General features: G+C 45.1%; 1 protein-coding gene and 1 long non-coding RNA gene across 4 annotated transcripts in view; one reads left to right on the plus strand and one right to left on the minus strand.

Annotated features, from left to right (window-relative positions):
• RREB1 (ras responsive element binding protein 1) overlaps window positions 1-16,207 on the plus strand; it is a 128,932-nt gene that overhangs the window by 29,755 nt on the left and 82,970 nt on the right. The window lies entirely within an intron of this gene.
• LOC309373847 lies at window positions 938-8,040 on the minus strand. Its single transcript, XR_014170233.1, has 3 exons — window positions 7,768-8,040; window positions 6,902-7,055; window positions 938-2,005 (listed from the first exon to the last, which is right to left on the minus strand). It is a non-coding gene; the product is annotated as an uncharacterized lncRNA (long non-coding RNA).

Here is a 16,207-nt window from a genome sequence, read left to right on the forward strand (position 1 = left end):
GCAACGGTCCAAAAAAGTTAAACCGTCCAGTCTCACACAAGTGTTTTTGTCAGGGGTGATGTTTGCAAATTCTTGTGCATCAAAAAGGTGCTTCTAAATTGTGTCCTTTGAGGGCATATGCTGCATCAGCTTACTGCCTGAACTTATTGCCTGACTGAAAAAAAATAATAATGCCAATTTCTGGCCCTATCCTGTCTGCAGAAAGTCTTGTGCTTAGCATCTCCCACTTTGGATAGCAACAACGTTGGAGGAAAATGGTCTGGAACGGGACCTGGTCTTTTCCGTTTTCAAAACGTGTATCATTTTCAAATCTTGACATACAAATGAATAAGCGTGCAGTAAATTCTAGCCATTACTGTCTATTCTGTTCCATAACTAGGAAATTATATTGGTGGATTAATCTCCAGTCTACTTGCATGGCCTTCTCTAGACCAACAAAGCTTTGCTTCACTTTAAATGAGTAACTTAACCCAAGAGGTCTTGCCTGTAAAGTGCCGTGAGGATTGAACTTTTTTGATCTCAAAAGTAAAGCACAAATTTAGGGTAAACAGATTTGCAGGTCACTTTGTTCTGTCTGAGCACGCTCTGTAGCCTTGCTGCCATTGCGTCATGTTATTGCTCATGAATGAAACCGATCGGCACTGGCAGTGTGCAACCCTGGTTAGACCAAAGTTTGAGAGATGGTGTGTTACGTAGTTCTAATTTGAAATGTTCTGGGGCTGGCTGTGGCTTTGCTTGGATGACACGAGTTCTCAACTGCGTAACGCGATAGGCATAGCTGTCCTTGTGCAAACTGAGCAGTTGTGAGATGTTAGTTTTGGATGTGAAAATAGTAAGAGGCTTTCAAGGTAGTAAATGGGACATGGAGAGAGAGAGAGAGCTGTACCTGGTCTCTCCCGCTCGTGCTTTATAGAGGCCTTCAAATCTCTGGCCCTAGCCCTAGATTAAAATTCCCAGCTCTGCCATTAATCCATCAATTGCTGTTCATAAGTTAAGAGAGTTATAGGATAGGAGGGAAGTGCAGCCTTGATGGGAAGAATTAAGGGATGCACTTGACAAACTGTTTACTTTGCACTTTGGGGATGTGGGAATCTCAGCTCAGGCAGCGGGATTGTGCCCTTAGCTGCTTTTTGCAAAACTTCTAAAGGAAAGGGGAGAAATGTTTCTTCTCATACATGAAAACACAAAGTTAACTGTGAACTAGAACTACTGAACTTGTTCAGTTATACTGTGGCACGTATGCACACGCGAGGGTGCATGTAGTTGGTGATTAAAAATAGACTCTGTGTAGGGAAATTAGAGGAGTCTCCACATTGGAAATACTAGCTGCCTCATTCGATAAGCATTTTGCATGCCCGTGAGTCTTTAGTAAAGCCAGTCTTCTGTCATCTGGGCATATATTATACGCTGTCAGGTCTATTTCTTTCTTCTGTTTTTTAGCAATCTCATGCCACCCATAGCTCCTAAAGGTTCAGGAGAGGCAAATGTAAGGTTGTGTGTGTGCTACACAATGTTGGAAGAACAATCCAACGGCGGGGTGTTTCAGATCCTTAACAAGTTGTTTGTATGCAGAGTTTATTTGTTTTGCAGTGGCTGAAAACCATGTTATAGCAAGAAGTTTTAAAAGTTGGGTTTTTTTGGTCTGCTTTTAGGTCTCTTATCTGTATGTGTGCATGCATTCAAATCACACCCCAGCCCCTTAAAAGGAGAGAAAAGAACAGGGTGTGGAAGGAGAAAATGCAGGTGTTAGGATGGATTTAAGATGTCTAAAGTTTCTGGTACACTGAAAAGCTCTCTTTCTCCAGTGATGGATGACACCTTCTGCAGTAACAGTGCACTGCTGTCAGTCATTGGGTGCGGGGAGCAGAGCTGAACAGCTGGGTGGAGCTTGTTGATTGGTTCAGAGATGCCACATGGGGTTAGGGAGGAGGTGAGCCTCTGCAGCAGCTCCGGTTGGCTAATTTCCCTTGCTTGTACTTTGGCCTGCATCTTCATGCCTGTAGCTCTGGAAAGGGACCGAGAGAGAGGGGAGTGGAGAGAGATTACATTGAGAAGGCGGTATTGCAATTGCAGCCTCGGCATGGCTTACAAACACAGCTACCCTGCTGTTTCAAATACTTAAACATTATCGACGTTTCAAGAAACCAGGAGAGAACAGGGAAGAGTTTAAAAGTTTTCTTTTGAGAGCATCAGAATCCCCAAGATGCTGGCCATGCTCATGATGATTTAATTCAAACAGTATTTTTCTCAGCAAAAAAACCCTGCAGTTGCTGTGTTGCGGTGTCCTTGATCTGGTGTGTTTTTGAGCTCTTTCCTGATTCTGGCAGGGTTAGTTCACTTCAACATAACAGCAAATGCTATGAAAATGAACAAGCCAATCTAGCAAAAAGCTAGGTTTAGAAGGGGAAATTATAATACAAGAACCCAGATTTTCAGGCTCTGTTGGCCCCCTAGGTAAGTCGCTTGTGGTGTGTGCATCCCTGAGGTTCCTTAATAGCTAGTGGGTGGAGCCCATGGTGGCAAGCAGAGCTCTGGCCCCACGCAGTCTGCATTTATTTCCTGGCACCACTCTGTTAAGGACACCGGCATTGCCCTTTGACATGCATACGTGGTTGGTGGAAGTGGCATCATAAACTGTGTGGTGCCAGCTAGCACATGTACCCTGGTCAGGCCCAAAGCCCTGCTCAGTGCAGCTAGAACCAGGTTGCGCCCTTAATGGCCTACCCACATGTACTTGGCTGGCGCCACTGCTAAGACTGTCAGCCCCAAGTGTGGTGTATGTATATACTCTCTTTGTGTAGGGGGGCCAGTGCCGTTAACAAGGCAGCACCCATGCCAAGGGAATGGATTTCTGCTTGCCGTAGCTGCCACCCAGCAGAGTTGCATTAGCTGATCTGGTACCAGCCCATGGCATTTCCCCCCATCGTGCAGGATACTGGCACCATGCCAGCATGAAGCAGCAGGATTAAGATTATCTTAAAAAATTGGGGAAATAAGTCTTCTCCAAGCCTCCAGAGGATAATAAAATAGGAACCAGGCAAGCCTCTGCTCAAATCTCACCTGCTCTATAAGCTTCACATGGAAACTTTAGGCAAGTTGATATGTCTCAATCTCTACCCCCAACCTGCAATAGGGGGAGAATGCTGGTCTACCTTATAGGACTGGTGTCAAGAATACTATGCGAAATATGCCGAGCCCTTAGAAAAACAACAACAGAATTTTAAGTTTTGCTTCCGTGTGGTTGTCTTCTAAATGTAGTTTAGAAAAGGAGCACCACAGCTTTTCAAACAGGTGGGGAGTAGCATCTTCCAAACCCTGACCAATCCCATCTTTAACTTTTTACTACTAACGCTGCTACTTCTTTCTCTCTCTTAATAAATACGTTCCAAAGATTTCCTTGTGCTTTTCTTATCAGTAAAAGGCAATGTCCTTCCTGTCCTCTGCTTGAGTGCACCTGTTACTCCTTAAAACTAGTCTGTGGGACCAAAATGTTCTCAAAGAGTACCTGTATAGAACTTAATAATTTGGGGGTTTGTTATCTTGTTAGAAAAAACTGTGCATTTCCTATATGTTGCCAGGAAGAAGAGGTTCATCTTGCTGTGGAATTGACAGCCTGGCATCGTTCAGGAAAAATAGAACACATCTGAATATTCGTTCCCACATTGAAAAGGGGGACCCTGGTTTCAGGGTTGAGAGTACAAACTGGTTAAATTTGGGATGTCTGGAGATGATGTAAGGTACCTGTTGGTCTCTTCAGGGAGGTTTGTGAAGGCTAGAGACACAACGTGGTTGGAAAATAAACAATTTTACTTACTGTTTCAACTCCCAATGTAACCCAGGAGATTTGTGGATAAGCATTTGCAAAATAACAGGGACACCCCTTCCCCACTCCAAGGACAGCCTTGAAATACCATTTTGGTCAATTATGAAGGTCACATGTGGACCGATCTCCTAAAATGAGACAGAACCTTGCACATATAAATGGTTTGTAATCCTTGTTTCTCCGTTCCTGTTTCTCCTCCTGCAACCCCTCGACCTCCAGCTTGCTTGGTGGCTTCACATACTGATCAAACATTGACATAACTGAGGTATTCTGAGCTCAGCTGGTTTTGTCTCAAGCAAGAGGTGTGGGATCTGCAAACTGCTGTTCTGCCATCTAGGCAGAAGGCATGGTCTACCTGTTGGATGTATGGACTGGGGTTCTTTATCATCCTGGTACCACTAAAGGGATACTGTTTGGTGTAAAAAGCCTCTGGCTGAATAGCTCAGAACTCATTGAAACATTTATAAGGGGTTGGACTACAATGGCAGTTAGCACCAGATGTTTCCTTTTTCTGGTGCAAGTGTGGAAATGGTGTAGCTGCTATTAGGAAAGCAAACTAGGTGCTCCTGTTTAGTTGATGAAAATGCAAAATCTGTATGTTGGAGTGTCAAAATGCCTTATTTTCCTGTTTTACTTATAAAGTGCATAATGCGTAGTCTGTCTCCCCGCCCCCCTTCACTCAGCCTCCTCTTTGCCATTCCTCCTCCCCAACCCCAGCTTTCCATATATTTTCTATTATACTGTTCATTTTGCCCTGGGGCAACCTTTTCAGTAATGAGTGACAATGCTCAACAGTAGCTCTCATTCATTTTCAGCGCCGCATGTGTGTTTATTTTTAATTGATATTCTGCATATAACATTTTCTGCAGCTGAGGCATCTCCCTCCCTCCCCCTGAAACACTTTTTTTTTTAAAACACTCCCTCTGAAAAGCGTCAGCAGTGGATTGTTTCATTTGCAGAACTTAAAGCCCCAGAACAGAGGCTCTTCCAGTTTTTATGAATGCCCTGTTTGTTGCTGGAAGCACAACTGTTCGATATAACTGGCTGCATCCCACTCTGCTTGGGTCCAGTTTGGTCTGCAGAAGGTCTTTTGCACAAACCAGATTTCTTGGGTGTGTTTGAAGCAACATCATTTTGTCTTCTGTCAGTTGAGTTCTTTTTTATCCCTTTCCATCTGTAAAAAGAGTAATGCACCTTTTCCTCCCCAGATGCAGACATAATCAATCAATCATCAATAAATGCAGCAGTGCAGATGAGAACTGCAAAATTGTTATTTAGCGGACATGCTCAGGTGGTGATGGCTGTAATGTTTCTTGTTTTCTGTATATTTTGTCTTAATGATCCCTTGCAGATTTGCAGAGGTCCCTCTGAATGACACATTGATTAATAATAAGCACCTGCTATGCCCCACCTTAGAGCAGAGAAGGCCTGCCTAGCCCAACTGGCAAGGTTGACACCGCTATCTTTCAACCTCTCTGGCTTGGCTGTCACTGCAGGTATTGGAACTTTTGTAAGAGGGACTTGAGGCTTATGATGCCAGTGCTTTGGGTGGCTTTGCAGAACAGGAAACAGAACACAAGTGGAGGTAGTACAATTATTTGGGTGGGCTGGAATTATTATTATTATTATTTTAGTTGCAAACACCATCTCCCTTACTTAATCTGGATATCCAATCAAGGAGGGGCAGAGGGGCGACTGGGAAAATTAAAAAAATGCTGTCCCTCATTGTTCTTATTCAGCTTGTGTGCATTCTTATTGATGAGAAAAGTCTTCAAACACAACATCAGGACACTGCTTGTTTTAAAGAGCTGGATGGAGGAAGTTTCAGTATGTTCACCATCTCATACAACAACGAGAGGAGTGGTCACTATAGGAATTCCAACCCCTGCAAACATCGAAAGACGCAGAAGTCTTGTTCTCTTTTGCCTCTTTTTTGCAGAGCAGGAGTCCACAAATGTCCTTGTCACCTTGCCACTGGAAACTGCGTGTTATAATTTGGTATGTGCAGCATCAGGTGAAGATATACAAAATTAAAAGATTTCCAGAATGGAAGCTGTTAAACTGTTGTAGCCAAGGCCCAAATTCAGACTGATGTGAGGAAATTATCTTGAGGGAGGGTTTCATAGGGCTACATTGACCCTGTCGGTTTGGGGTATTGCATTGGCTCAGAACAACCTTTAAGTAGATTCTTCTTTGAAACAAGGAAATAAAATTTATTCCAAAATATTCAGGCTTATTGAAAGTAGAGTATCAGCACTTTGAGGGTACAGTGTTAAAGCAGCTGATGTATGGCCTGTTCCCTGTTGTTATGCTAAGCCAAATGATGGTTTAGCCGGACTGGCTTGTGGGCTCTGGAAGAGGCAATAATGGTCAGTTCGTTCCTCCTTCCTAGTTTTGCTGCTGTGCTAAGCCAACAAACCATGACTCAGAAAATCACAGGGCAAACCTTGGTTACAGCTTGTGGTTAGCGCAGAGAGAGCTAAATTGTGTGATTTAGGATTGGATCATCTGGCACTGTCAGTGTGGAACGGCAGTAAAATGACTGCTGACGAGCAAAGCTGCTGTGATCTCCTTTCCAGGAGCTCACGCATTTGTTCCAAACCATGGTTCAGCTTAGGGTGACGCCTGAACTATGCCACTATGAGATTTACCATGGATCTCACTTCCAAGATTTTCAGTTCTTGTTACACTTACACACACACGAAGCTCTGTCTGTGTAGGGCTTGGACTGCTGAAGCAGCGTCCTGGATCCCAAGAGACCCTTGTCGTGCTTTTCATTGAAAAAACGATAAAAGGAGCGAAAGGGTCTCGAGCAATAAATAGCTCTTTGGCGAAGACATGCACACCTGGAGAAAAGGGTAACTTTGCAGAGCTGTGGGGCTGTGTTACTCCAGATTCTGTGTTGTAATGCTGGGAATTGTAAGAAAGTGGGTCTCAGAAACTGGGTTTGAATGGTACTGAAGCTTGCTTTTAGAACTTTGTGCCTAGCTTTCTGTCCAGCTCAGCTTTTGCACTGAGCATCTCTGAAGTGCATTCAAATAACGTTACTAGGCTTTGAGAAGCCTCTTTATTTCCTACCTTCCTCGTTCCTCCTTCTCTGCTCTCGGTTGTTGTTGGGTTTTTTTGTTTTGTTAACTGCTCCCTTGCCATGATTGATGTCAGCTGCTTAACAGCTGCTGAACATCTTCCTCTTTCCATCGCTAGAATGCCCTCTTTTCTCTGCTGTTGTGTCCTGTGGTAAAGTTTAGCAGTTTCTTGTTATGTAGGCAAACCTCTTATTTTCCCCCTCCCCTTCCTTCCATTGACATATGCATGTGCCCTTGCAATGCTAAAGGAAAAGTTTGTTTTCTTTTACTGCATGGGAGGCAAGGTGGTTTGCAAGTTCGGACGGGCTAGACTTGTTATATTTATTTGTCGCTTACTGGAAAAAAAGTCTCAAAGCGGTGTACAGTTTTTAAAAAAGGTTTACTTTGAAAAAAAGGTGTTTTATTTGAGAACCTTCGTTTTTTGCAATAGGAGAGGTGGCAAAGAGGGATAAAGGAACTTATGAAAGCAAAACGCTCCAAACAATTCAGGGCTACAAAATATAGATGTTGTATGCCTTAATAAACATTTGTGGCAGTCTGATGGGCTTCTTTTGAAATGTCACTTTAACACAGCGCAGTCTCTTAGAAATGTGTGAAAGAGAGAGGAGGAAAAGGGGCTGTGGATCTTCTTGCCAAGAAAGGACTGAGGGAGGGAAAGAAAGAAAGAGCACAGTTAAACAGTACATACCACAAAACAGGTTAGGCAGGACTCTAAATCTAGTTATGAGTCTGCTCTGCCTGCTCTGAGGCATCTCCAGTAAACCTTCCTTCCTCCACCCCTTTAAACAACTACCCTCCCTCCAAAAAAACAAAAAAAAACCCCCTTTCTTTTTTGGATCTGTTATGAAATAGTCTTACAAAGGTCCTCTCCTGCCTGTTCATGGGGTGGGCAGAGAGCACCGGTGCTCTTGGCTGCTCCCAGCTGTTCCTTAAAGAAAGTCGATGGCGCACTTGTCGGTGCTCGTCAACCTTTGGAACAGGCAGCATTCTTTGCCGTATGTACTTTCGTGCCCTCTATGGGGTTGCCTTGTGAATGGGGCAGAGAGGAGGGGCAGCAGCAGCGGCAGTAGGCAGGGGTGGAGCCGAGCCAGCAACTGTGGAGAGCTCTGCAGATAGCTGCTCTTTGGTACAGCAGAGTGGAACTTCCTGCTTTCGAGAGGCTTCTCAAGAACCCTCGGCTCGCATGCCTGCAAGGAATGATGTGAAGGCACTTGGTGGCCGACGGCAGGTCGTCAGAAAACCCTGGATATGAACTGAGACTTCTGCTCACCTCACCGTTGTCCTTTTTTTTTTTTTTGGGTAACCTGTTTATGTCAGATCGTTGGATAAACATACCATATATAGCCTGGGGTTCTGCTTGCTCCAGCATCCCACTGTGATGTAGGTTCTTCAGGAATACAAAGCATGCTTGCATCATCACCACCACCACCATATATTTGTACAGAGGGACTTGGGTGGCGCTGTGGGTTAAACCACAGAGCCTAGGACTTGCCGCTCAGAAGGTCGGTGGTTTGAATCCCCGCGATGGGGTGGCATGCTTGGTCCCTGTTGCTTGGTCCCAGCTCCTGCCAACCTAGCAGATCGAAAGCACGTCAAAGTGCAAGTAGATAAATAGGTACCACTCCGGCGGGAAGGTAAACGGCGTTTCCGTGCTCTGCTCTGGTTCGCCAGAAGCGACTTAGTCATGCTGGCCACATGACCCGGAAGCTGTACGCCGGCTCCCTCGGCCAATAAAGCGAGATGAGCGCTGCAATCCCAGAGTCGGTCACGACTGGACCTAATGGTCAGGGCTCCCCTTACCTTTACCTCAGGTTAAAAACTTAATTCGTTCTGGAGGTCCATTCTTAACCTGAAACTGTTCTTCACCTGAAGCACCACTTTAGCTAATGGGGTCTTCTGCTGCTGCATGATTTCTGTTCTCATCCTGAAGCAAAGTTGTACCTGAGGTACTGTTTCTGGGTTAGCGGACTCTGTAACCTGAAGCGTCTGTAACCTGAAGCATCTGTAACCCGAGGTACCACTGTATACCGCCCTATACCCACAGGTCCCAGAGAGGTTTGCAATATGAAACCACAAAAAAAAGAAATCACACAAGGCACATAATAACAGTGCTTTTTTCTGGGGGAATGCGGGGGTACGCATACCCCTAAACATGTTGTGAATCTAAGTTTGGCCTCTTTGAGGGGCAGTATTTCAATATGAGTAAGAAAATGAGAGTACCCCTAAACATTTTTTAAAGAAAAAAAGCATAATACAAAATAGAAACAAGAACAACCCAGTAATCCCCCCAACACATTTTAAAAGGGCACACACTAATGTAGCCTGGGTTGCCAGGACACACACTCATTGGTTTTCCAGCAAACGGAGATGTCAACGGTGCTTTTTAAAAGGATGCTGTGTTGCCCTAGAGGTATGCTAGCACTGGGAATGCATGCTTACTGTCAAAGGTTAGCAGAGTCTGGTATCTTGATGAGGCCTGAAGACCAGCAGGTGACCCGTCACTGACTGGAGCTTCCAAAAGGCTGCTGCAGTTGCCAGAATTGTGGAGTTGGAAGGGACCACGCGGGTCGTCTTGTCCCAATCCCCTGTGATACAGGAATCTTTTGCCCAACGTGGGGCTCAAACCCATGCCCTGAGATCAAGAGTTTCAGGCTCTTGTTGACTGAGTTGTGATCCTAAACTCTAGGCCCTCCTTCACGATACTCTCCAGATTCCTGAAAATGGACATTTTGGCGGGCAAAGCAGGCTTCCACGGCCGCTTTATCAGATCTCATCTACGCAGAGCACACCAGTTGAGGAACAGCCTTGTATATATAATACATATGTCTTGGTATATGCAGATAGTGGGGAGCACCTTGCACTTCCATAAGGTCTGGAGCTGGCCTTCCTGGAATGTGAAATAACACATGATATTTATCATGACTGCACCTTTTCCCATTCTCTACTAATCATTTCCTTATTTGTTTTTGTTTGGGCTCTTTGGGTCCAAAGGGGAAATGGGACTTTCTGAATAGGATGCAAAGCAAGAGTGGTTTGTTGGGGTGGGTAGACCCCACCTTCGCTATGAGTCCTGGAAGGTCTGCTCCCTATCTTGTAGGCCTTTTCCCACCTGGCCTGGGCAAGTGGGGCTCTGACTGACTCCAGCTACAAAAGCGGAGTGCTGAACAGGCTCATGGATTTGGGTCTTGTTTAAGGGTTTTTGTTGGGGTGGGTTGTTGATGGTTTTAATTTTTTGTATCTTTATTTTGTATCTCATTATGTATGTGGGAATTGTTCAGTTTGATTGTGTGTGTTTTTGATGTCTTGTTTATTGTTTATGACTACTTTTGCTATGCTTGTAGTGATGCAATTTTTCGTATGGCGTGTAAGCTGCCTTGAGCATGGCTTTAATTTTGGAAAGGTGGCATGCAAATTGGATGATTGATTGATTGATAATCTCCATAGATATACAGTGAAGGGTGAAATGGTTCAGGGCTGGTATTTTCCAGATAAGTACTTCATTGCTGAAACTGGCTAACTTGAAATACTCTCAGGCTTACTTCATGACTAGCTTAGGGTGAGGTTATGCAGCTGCCATGGGCTGACCGCTCTAGATTAGGCCACTGATACATGGTGAGCCATTTTATGGTGAAGTGTTTTCCCCATGCAGATGATGATGTGAGCCTAACTTTATGACAGTTTGAGGTGACATGTGGAAAACTGCCTGATCGTTGTGGTGAGCCACTACAGGCACACAGCTCACTGCATAGCACTTCTTGCACATGGTGTAATTTTTAAATGGGGCCTTTACACTGGCTATAATGCTAAACAGACAGAAGAGAAAGGGAACTTTTTTTTGTTTTTTTTAAATACAGAGCAATGATCTGTACTGAGGTTGAAGTATCCCTGTGACTAGTAACAATTACTTTAAATCCAGGTCAAACAACAGATTTTAGGTGGAAGAGTCACAAGGCCTGTTCTTGTACCATGAGAGCTGATGAGTTTGGGGCTTTTCAACTTTTTATTTAACCCATGTCTCTTTGCTGTGGGATCTTCAGATGAAGGACAGCATACAATTTAATTAATAATATAGGCAACTTCCTGTTTGCACGGGGATTGCGTTCTGGGTCATTTTGTCCCATTCTGCCCCCGTTGGGGGCCAAAAGTGGTGCATGTGTCGGCCATCGTGTGTCAGATGTGCGCAAAATGGTCACTGCCTGTAATAACTAGTTTTCCAGTATCTGGTGAATACAATATTATAGTGTGTCTATGACAAGTCAGAACACACAACTAGCTTAAGTCTGTTCTGTGTCAGTTTCACTGGCACTCACTTGTAGCTCCATTTTGTCCCTGTTCTTTGTGGACATAATGAAACAGCACATGAAAAATATGTATGCAAAATGCACACAATTTATATGCATCCTTTCTGTGAAATACACATTTTTTTAATGCATCCGATTGCATTCCAACCCTAAAAACACCTAACTATGCATGCCTTTTTAATGTGATATAATATTTTTGTGCACACTTCCTTGGGTGGAAACGCCATCAGAAAAGAGCAGGATCCTGGCTCAAGCTGCCATTGCTAGTTTGCCATTGCTACACACTAGATTCATGGGATCTTGTTGCTAGGAGGGGCCTGCTGCCTTTCAATAGCAGTTCTGACATGCAGGACTCTCAGCAGGTGAACTTTCCTCTAGTAGAGATGGAGTCGAAGCAATGGAAACAGATTTGTGTCACTAGGGCTTGTATAAGAACAACTCTCCCATGGATTGTTTCCCTAGGATGATCAACGTACCTATGACCTCTTGATGTAGTTGGGGAAAGTTGTAGAAAAGAGTGGGCAGCTTAACCGCCAGCAGGGGAATGTTTTGAGTGTTGTATAAGTGGCTGGGCCACGAATTCTCTCCATCTTGTCTTCTCTCATTGGCCTCATCAGAGTGAATTACGTCTGACTGCTTGGTAGTTAATTGGAGCATCCTTCCCATTTCCTAAGCTGATAAGTCCCTCTCTGTCTGCCTTCATCAAGCTTCTTTGTTTGAGAACTTACTAAAGCTGCTGCAGAACAGAATAACCACTTTCCTATTTGCTGGACTAAATGAGGGCACTGTGGTCTCTTTAATAGCTGCATCTTTGTGCGCACAACATCCTCCAACGTCTTAGCCTTTTCCAGAAGATCTTCCAAATCCTCCTCCACTGTCGTCGTCGTCTTCTTCTTCTGCAGATTCTCTTAAAGCAAAACAGCCAGTTTAACAAACAGATGAAGTAAAGGAGCAGTCTGGTGTAACAGATACGCATGTAAACACATCCTTTCTTGCCTGTTTCTAAAAGCTCATTTAATTATTAGGGCTTGAGCAGTAGTAGTAGAAGAATAATTTTTAGAGGCTCTCATTTGAATAGCATTGATTACTTTAGCGGCAGGGAGATAAGTTTACTCGATGCAAAGAGAGACAATGTTGGGGAAGGAGGCTTGAGCTAGGTCTAGTGAGCTTCTGTGGACAAGTATCTAGTTCTCAGGACTTGGACCCTCCTTTGGGTGCAAAATGGCTCCATAGCAATGAACCCTGCAGTTGGCAGTCTGCAGGAAACTTCTGGATTGGCCAGGGCTTTTCTAAATACAGGGAGCCTTTTGCCTAATCAGCCAATCGGTGTGTGTCTGTGTGTGTTTTTGGGGGTGTGTGTGATGGCATTCTAGGTTCAAGCATCTCTCAGTCAAGCCCTGACACTCTTACCTCAAGGATTCCACACTGGAAAGACCTCCAGGTCCTGATTTGAATATGGCTGCTACATACTCCTCAACTGTCCTAATTTGAGTGGGACCTCGCAGAATTACAGATGCCATCCTGGCTTCTGATTGGATCCTGGAATGTCCTGGGGTTTTTTTTGGTCTTGCGCTATCCCGCCAGACTAAAAGTTACTAGGTTTTTTGTTCTTGCACGAATCGGCTAGCACCAGATCAAAAGAGGCTTATTTTTTGGTCTTGCGCAATTGAGTGAATCAGCTGGTTGCCATGAGAGTATGGGACAAACCCCCCCCAGCATCCCAATTTTGATCAGTGGGATGTTGGTGGGTATGCTACTAATAGACTCAGCCAACGTTTGAAATTCGCCAGATGCTAGGCACATTTTGTGCCCGGCTGTTGGCCACTTGTGACCAAGTGAAGATGCAGGGGTGGAGGAAGGGGGTGCGGTCTGCCCCGGGTGTTACCACTGAGGGGAGTGACACAATGCCAGGTGGCACTCACCGCGGGTCCTACAGCATGCCCAAGCCACGCATCTCTCCTGGGAGAGATGAGGTGGCTTGGGCGCATGCAGGTTACATGCTGCCCAAATGGTCTGTGCACTGCCTCCTCCCTGGCTGTAGGGCGGCTGCGTGGGAGGAGGCAGGCAGACTCTGGAGGCCCTGCCCCTATGGGCTTCTTGCCCCACCCCTGGGCACTCCGCCCCAGGCGCCTGAGCGGCTTCCTCCGCCGCTGGGCACCAGGATGGCGCCTCCATCTGGAGGTACATGCCTGGGGATCTTTGGATCTTGACTGTTTTCACACACTAGCAACACATCCCGTTGAATTCTGTTATATTTTATCTGTACAATCGGAATGAATTTCAGGAACCAAAAAGTCGTATTGAAAAAATATGACTTTCGAACTGTCCGGCCCCAAAACGGCACCTAGGCATTCTGTTTTGGCGACTGTAACCCTGGTTTAAGGAACCATTTGTTGCTTAGCTTATATACCTGAGTTTCCAACACTGGCTTCAGCCCTACCCCTCACAGTTGGTGCTTTTGTGCCTTTCAGCAGAGGTGTAGGAGTGTGATTTTCAGCCAGTGCAGCTTGTCATGGAGAGCTGAGAAGAGCTGCAACTGCAGAAATCCCCACTCCAGCACTGCTGTTAAAGGTAAAGGAGTTCATATTGGAAGGGTGTCAGCTGTCTCCCTGTGTTTGTAGCAACCTGGGGATTCCACACCTCCACCTGCTTCCTCCTGGTCCTGTGTGCTGCTCTTCAGCAGTTTTCTTACCACTTTCCCAACAGTCATGTGGGTGTGCAAGTGGTGGAAGAGTGCAGATAGTTAAGAGCATGCGAAGAGCCTTCTGGATCAGGACCGTCTGGTCCAGCATCCTATTCTCACAATGGCCAACTAGATGCTCCAATGGGAAGAAGCCTATAAGCAGGACCAAAGCACAAGACCTCTCACTCCTCCTGTGGTTTCTAGCAACTGGTATTCAGAACCATGACTGACTGTGGAGGCAGATCATAGCCATGATGTAGCTATGGATAGCTTTATCCTCCATGAATTTGTCTTTATCTTCTTTAAAGATAAAGATAAACCAAATAGTTTGGTTCTAATCCCAGTTTGGTTGCTACCAAATGGGACTATTTTTAGGCAAGTGGTGATGGAGAAAGCCAAGCAAAATGTGATATGAGGAGGAAGCGAATGATAGTCTGGGAGACCCAGGTACAAACATCAACAGGAAGGACTCTTCTCATTCTCACAAGATACCTCTTGAAATTCCCTCCTTTGCCACTGAAAGCCTTGTGGTCCTTTGCACCTGGTCTCCTAAGCTTCATCTCCTCGCTCACACTTGGCTTATAGTGGCTGTCACTGAAAATGTTCCCTATTCTTTTGGGGTGGGTCAGACTGTCAAGCCTGTCATGATGAGGACTAAAAATGCACTTACTGAATGTAAATGTCTCTTGATTGACAGACCAGTATAAAACATACTTATAACAGTGTGGCTGCCTGTATAATACAGTGGTACCTCAGGTTACATACGCTTCAGGTTACAGACTCCGCTAACCCAGAAATAGTGCTCCAGGTTAAGAACTTTGCTTCAGGATGAGAACAGAAATCGTGCTCCGGCGGAGCGGCAGCAGCAGGAGGCCCCATTAGCTAAAGTGGTGCTTCAGGTTAAGAACAGTTTCAGGTTAAGTACGGACCTCCGGAACGAATTAAGTACTTAACCTGAGGTACCACTGTATGCGGGTTTTGAGTTGAAGCTACGCTGTTTGACCATATGCAGACTCTGTTTGTACCACGTGACCCTAATATAGATCAATTTCACACACATCCCTGTTCCTGTGTTAACATCACACGTCAAGGTTGGAAGGTCACTCTTCCAAATGGAAAACAGTTTGTTCTACCCCCCTCATTAAACACCCCTAAAACCGTGGTGGTACATTCACAAAACAAAGATTATAAGAGGAAGCTAAATTAATTTGAGCTGCCCTTGTATTCCGTGTTTTTTATTACATTGAGCTGCTTTGTAATTAAAGTCTGTGCGAATGTTTCTTGAAGCAATGTCTAGTTGTAAGCACTTGGGGGAAGCACTCAAAAGAGAATTGGAGAATTTCATTCCTTCATTGAGGGAATTCACGAGAACGAAAAGGGGAAAAAATTGGCCTGTGCAGTTCTTGAATCGAGTTCCATCCCACAACATTAATGATTGGGGTTCTGAGCTTCAGCGGCTGATTATAAACTGCACCTGGCTTAAGAATTTATTGTTATTGTCTGCCTGCTATTAGTTTCCAGTTGCCTCTTGGCTTTTAAGGTGCTATGGAAAGGACAATTGAGTCCTGGCACAATTACAAAGCAGCTGTTAGCCTCAAGTTAGCATTTTCCCCAAGCTAGTTAAGAAAAAATTGGATCACTGTGCAAAAATGGGGTTGATACCTGTTAGCTTTTGCAAAGGGAAAGAACTTTGCAAAAAGTTATCTGATGCTTGCCATGTCCTGTTCTAGAGTTGTTACAATTCTTAACCCTGCAAGTTGTCGGGTCAGTGGTAACTCTCCTGGTGAACAGGTGGTGTAGCATAACCACTACAAACTGGGAAGCCCTTTGAATTTTGCCCATGCTATGAACTCAGAGCAGGACGCGGGTGGTGCTGTGGGTTAAACCACAGAGCCTAGGGCTTGCTGATCAGAAGGTCGGCGGTTCGAATCCCTGCGACACGTTAAAGTGCAAGTAGATAAATAGGTACCGCTCTGGCGGGAAGGTAAATGGCGTTTCCATGCGCTTCTCTGGTTTGCCAGAAGCGGCCACATGACCCGGAAGCTGTCTGCGGACAAATGCCGGCTCCCTCGGCCAATAAAGCGAGATGAGCACCACAACCCCAGAGTCGTCCGTGACTGGACCTAATGGTCAGGGGTCCCTTTACCTTTATGAACTCAGAAGGTGGCCCAAAGGCAAGTCAGTCAATTTAGTCTCTCTCTGTTCTGCCATATGCATGTTGAGGGATGTTAATCCTAATTTGCATTACAGGGTTGTTTGCAAGGTTGGCAGCTAGATAATGCCTGCAGAACGCTTGAAAGCTCTCTACAAGTGT

The sequence above is a fragment of the Podarcis melisellensis genome, assembly GCF_964234715.1.
Source record: "Podarcis melisellensis genome assembly, chromosome: 7".
Taxonomy (NCBI): Eukaryota; Metazoa; Chordata; class Lepidosauria; order Squamata; family Lacertidae; genus Podarcis; species Podarcis melisellensis.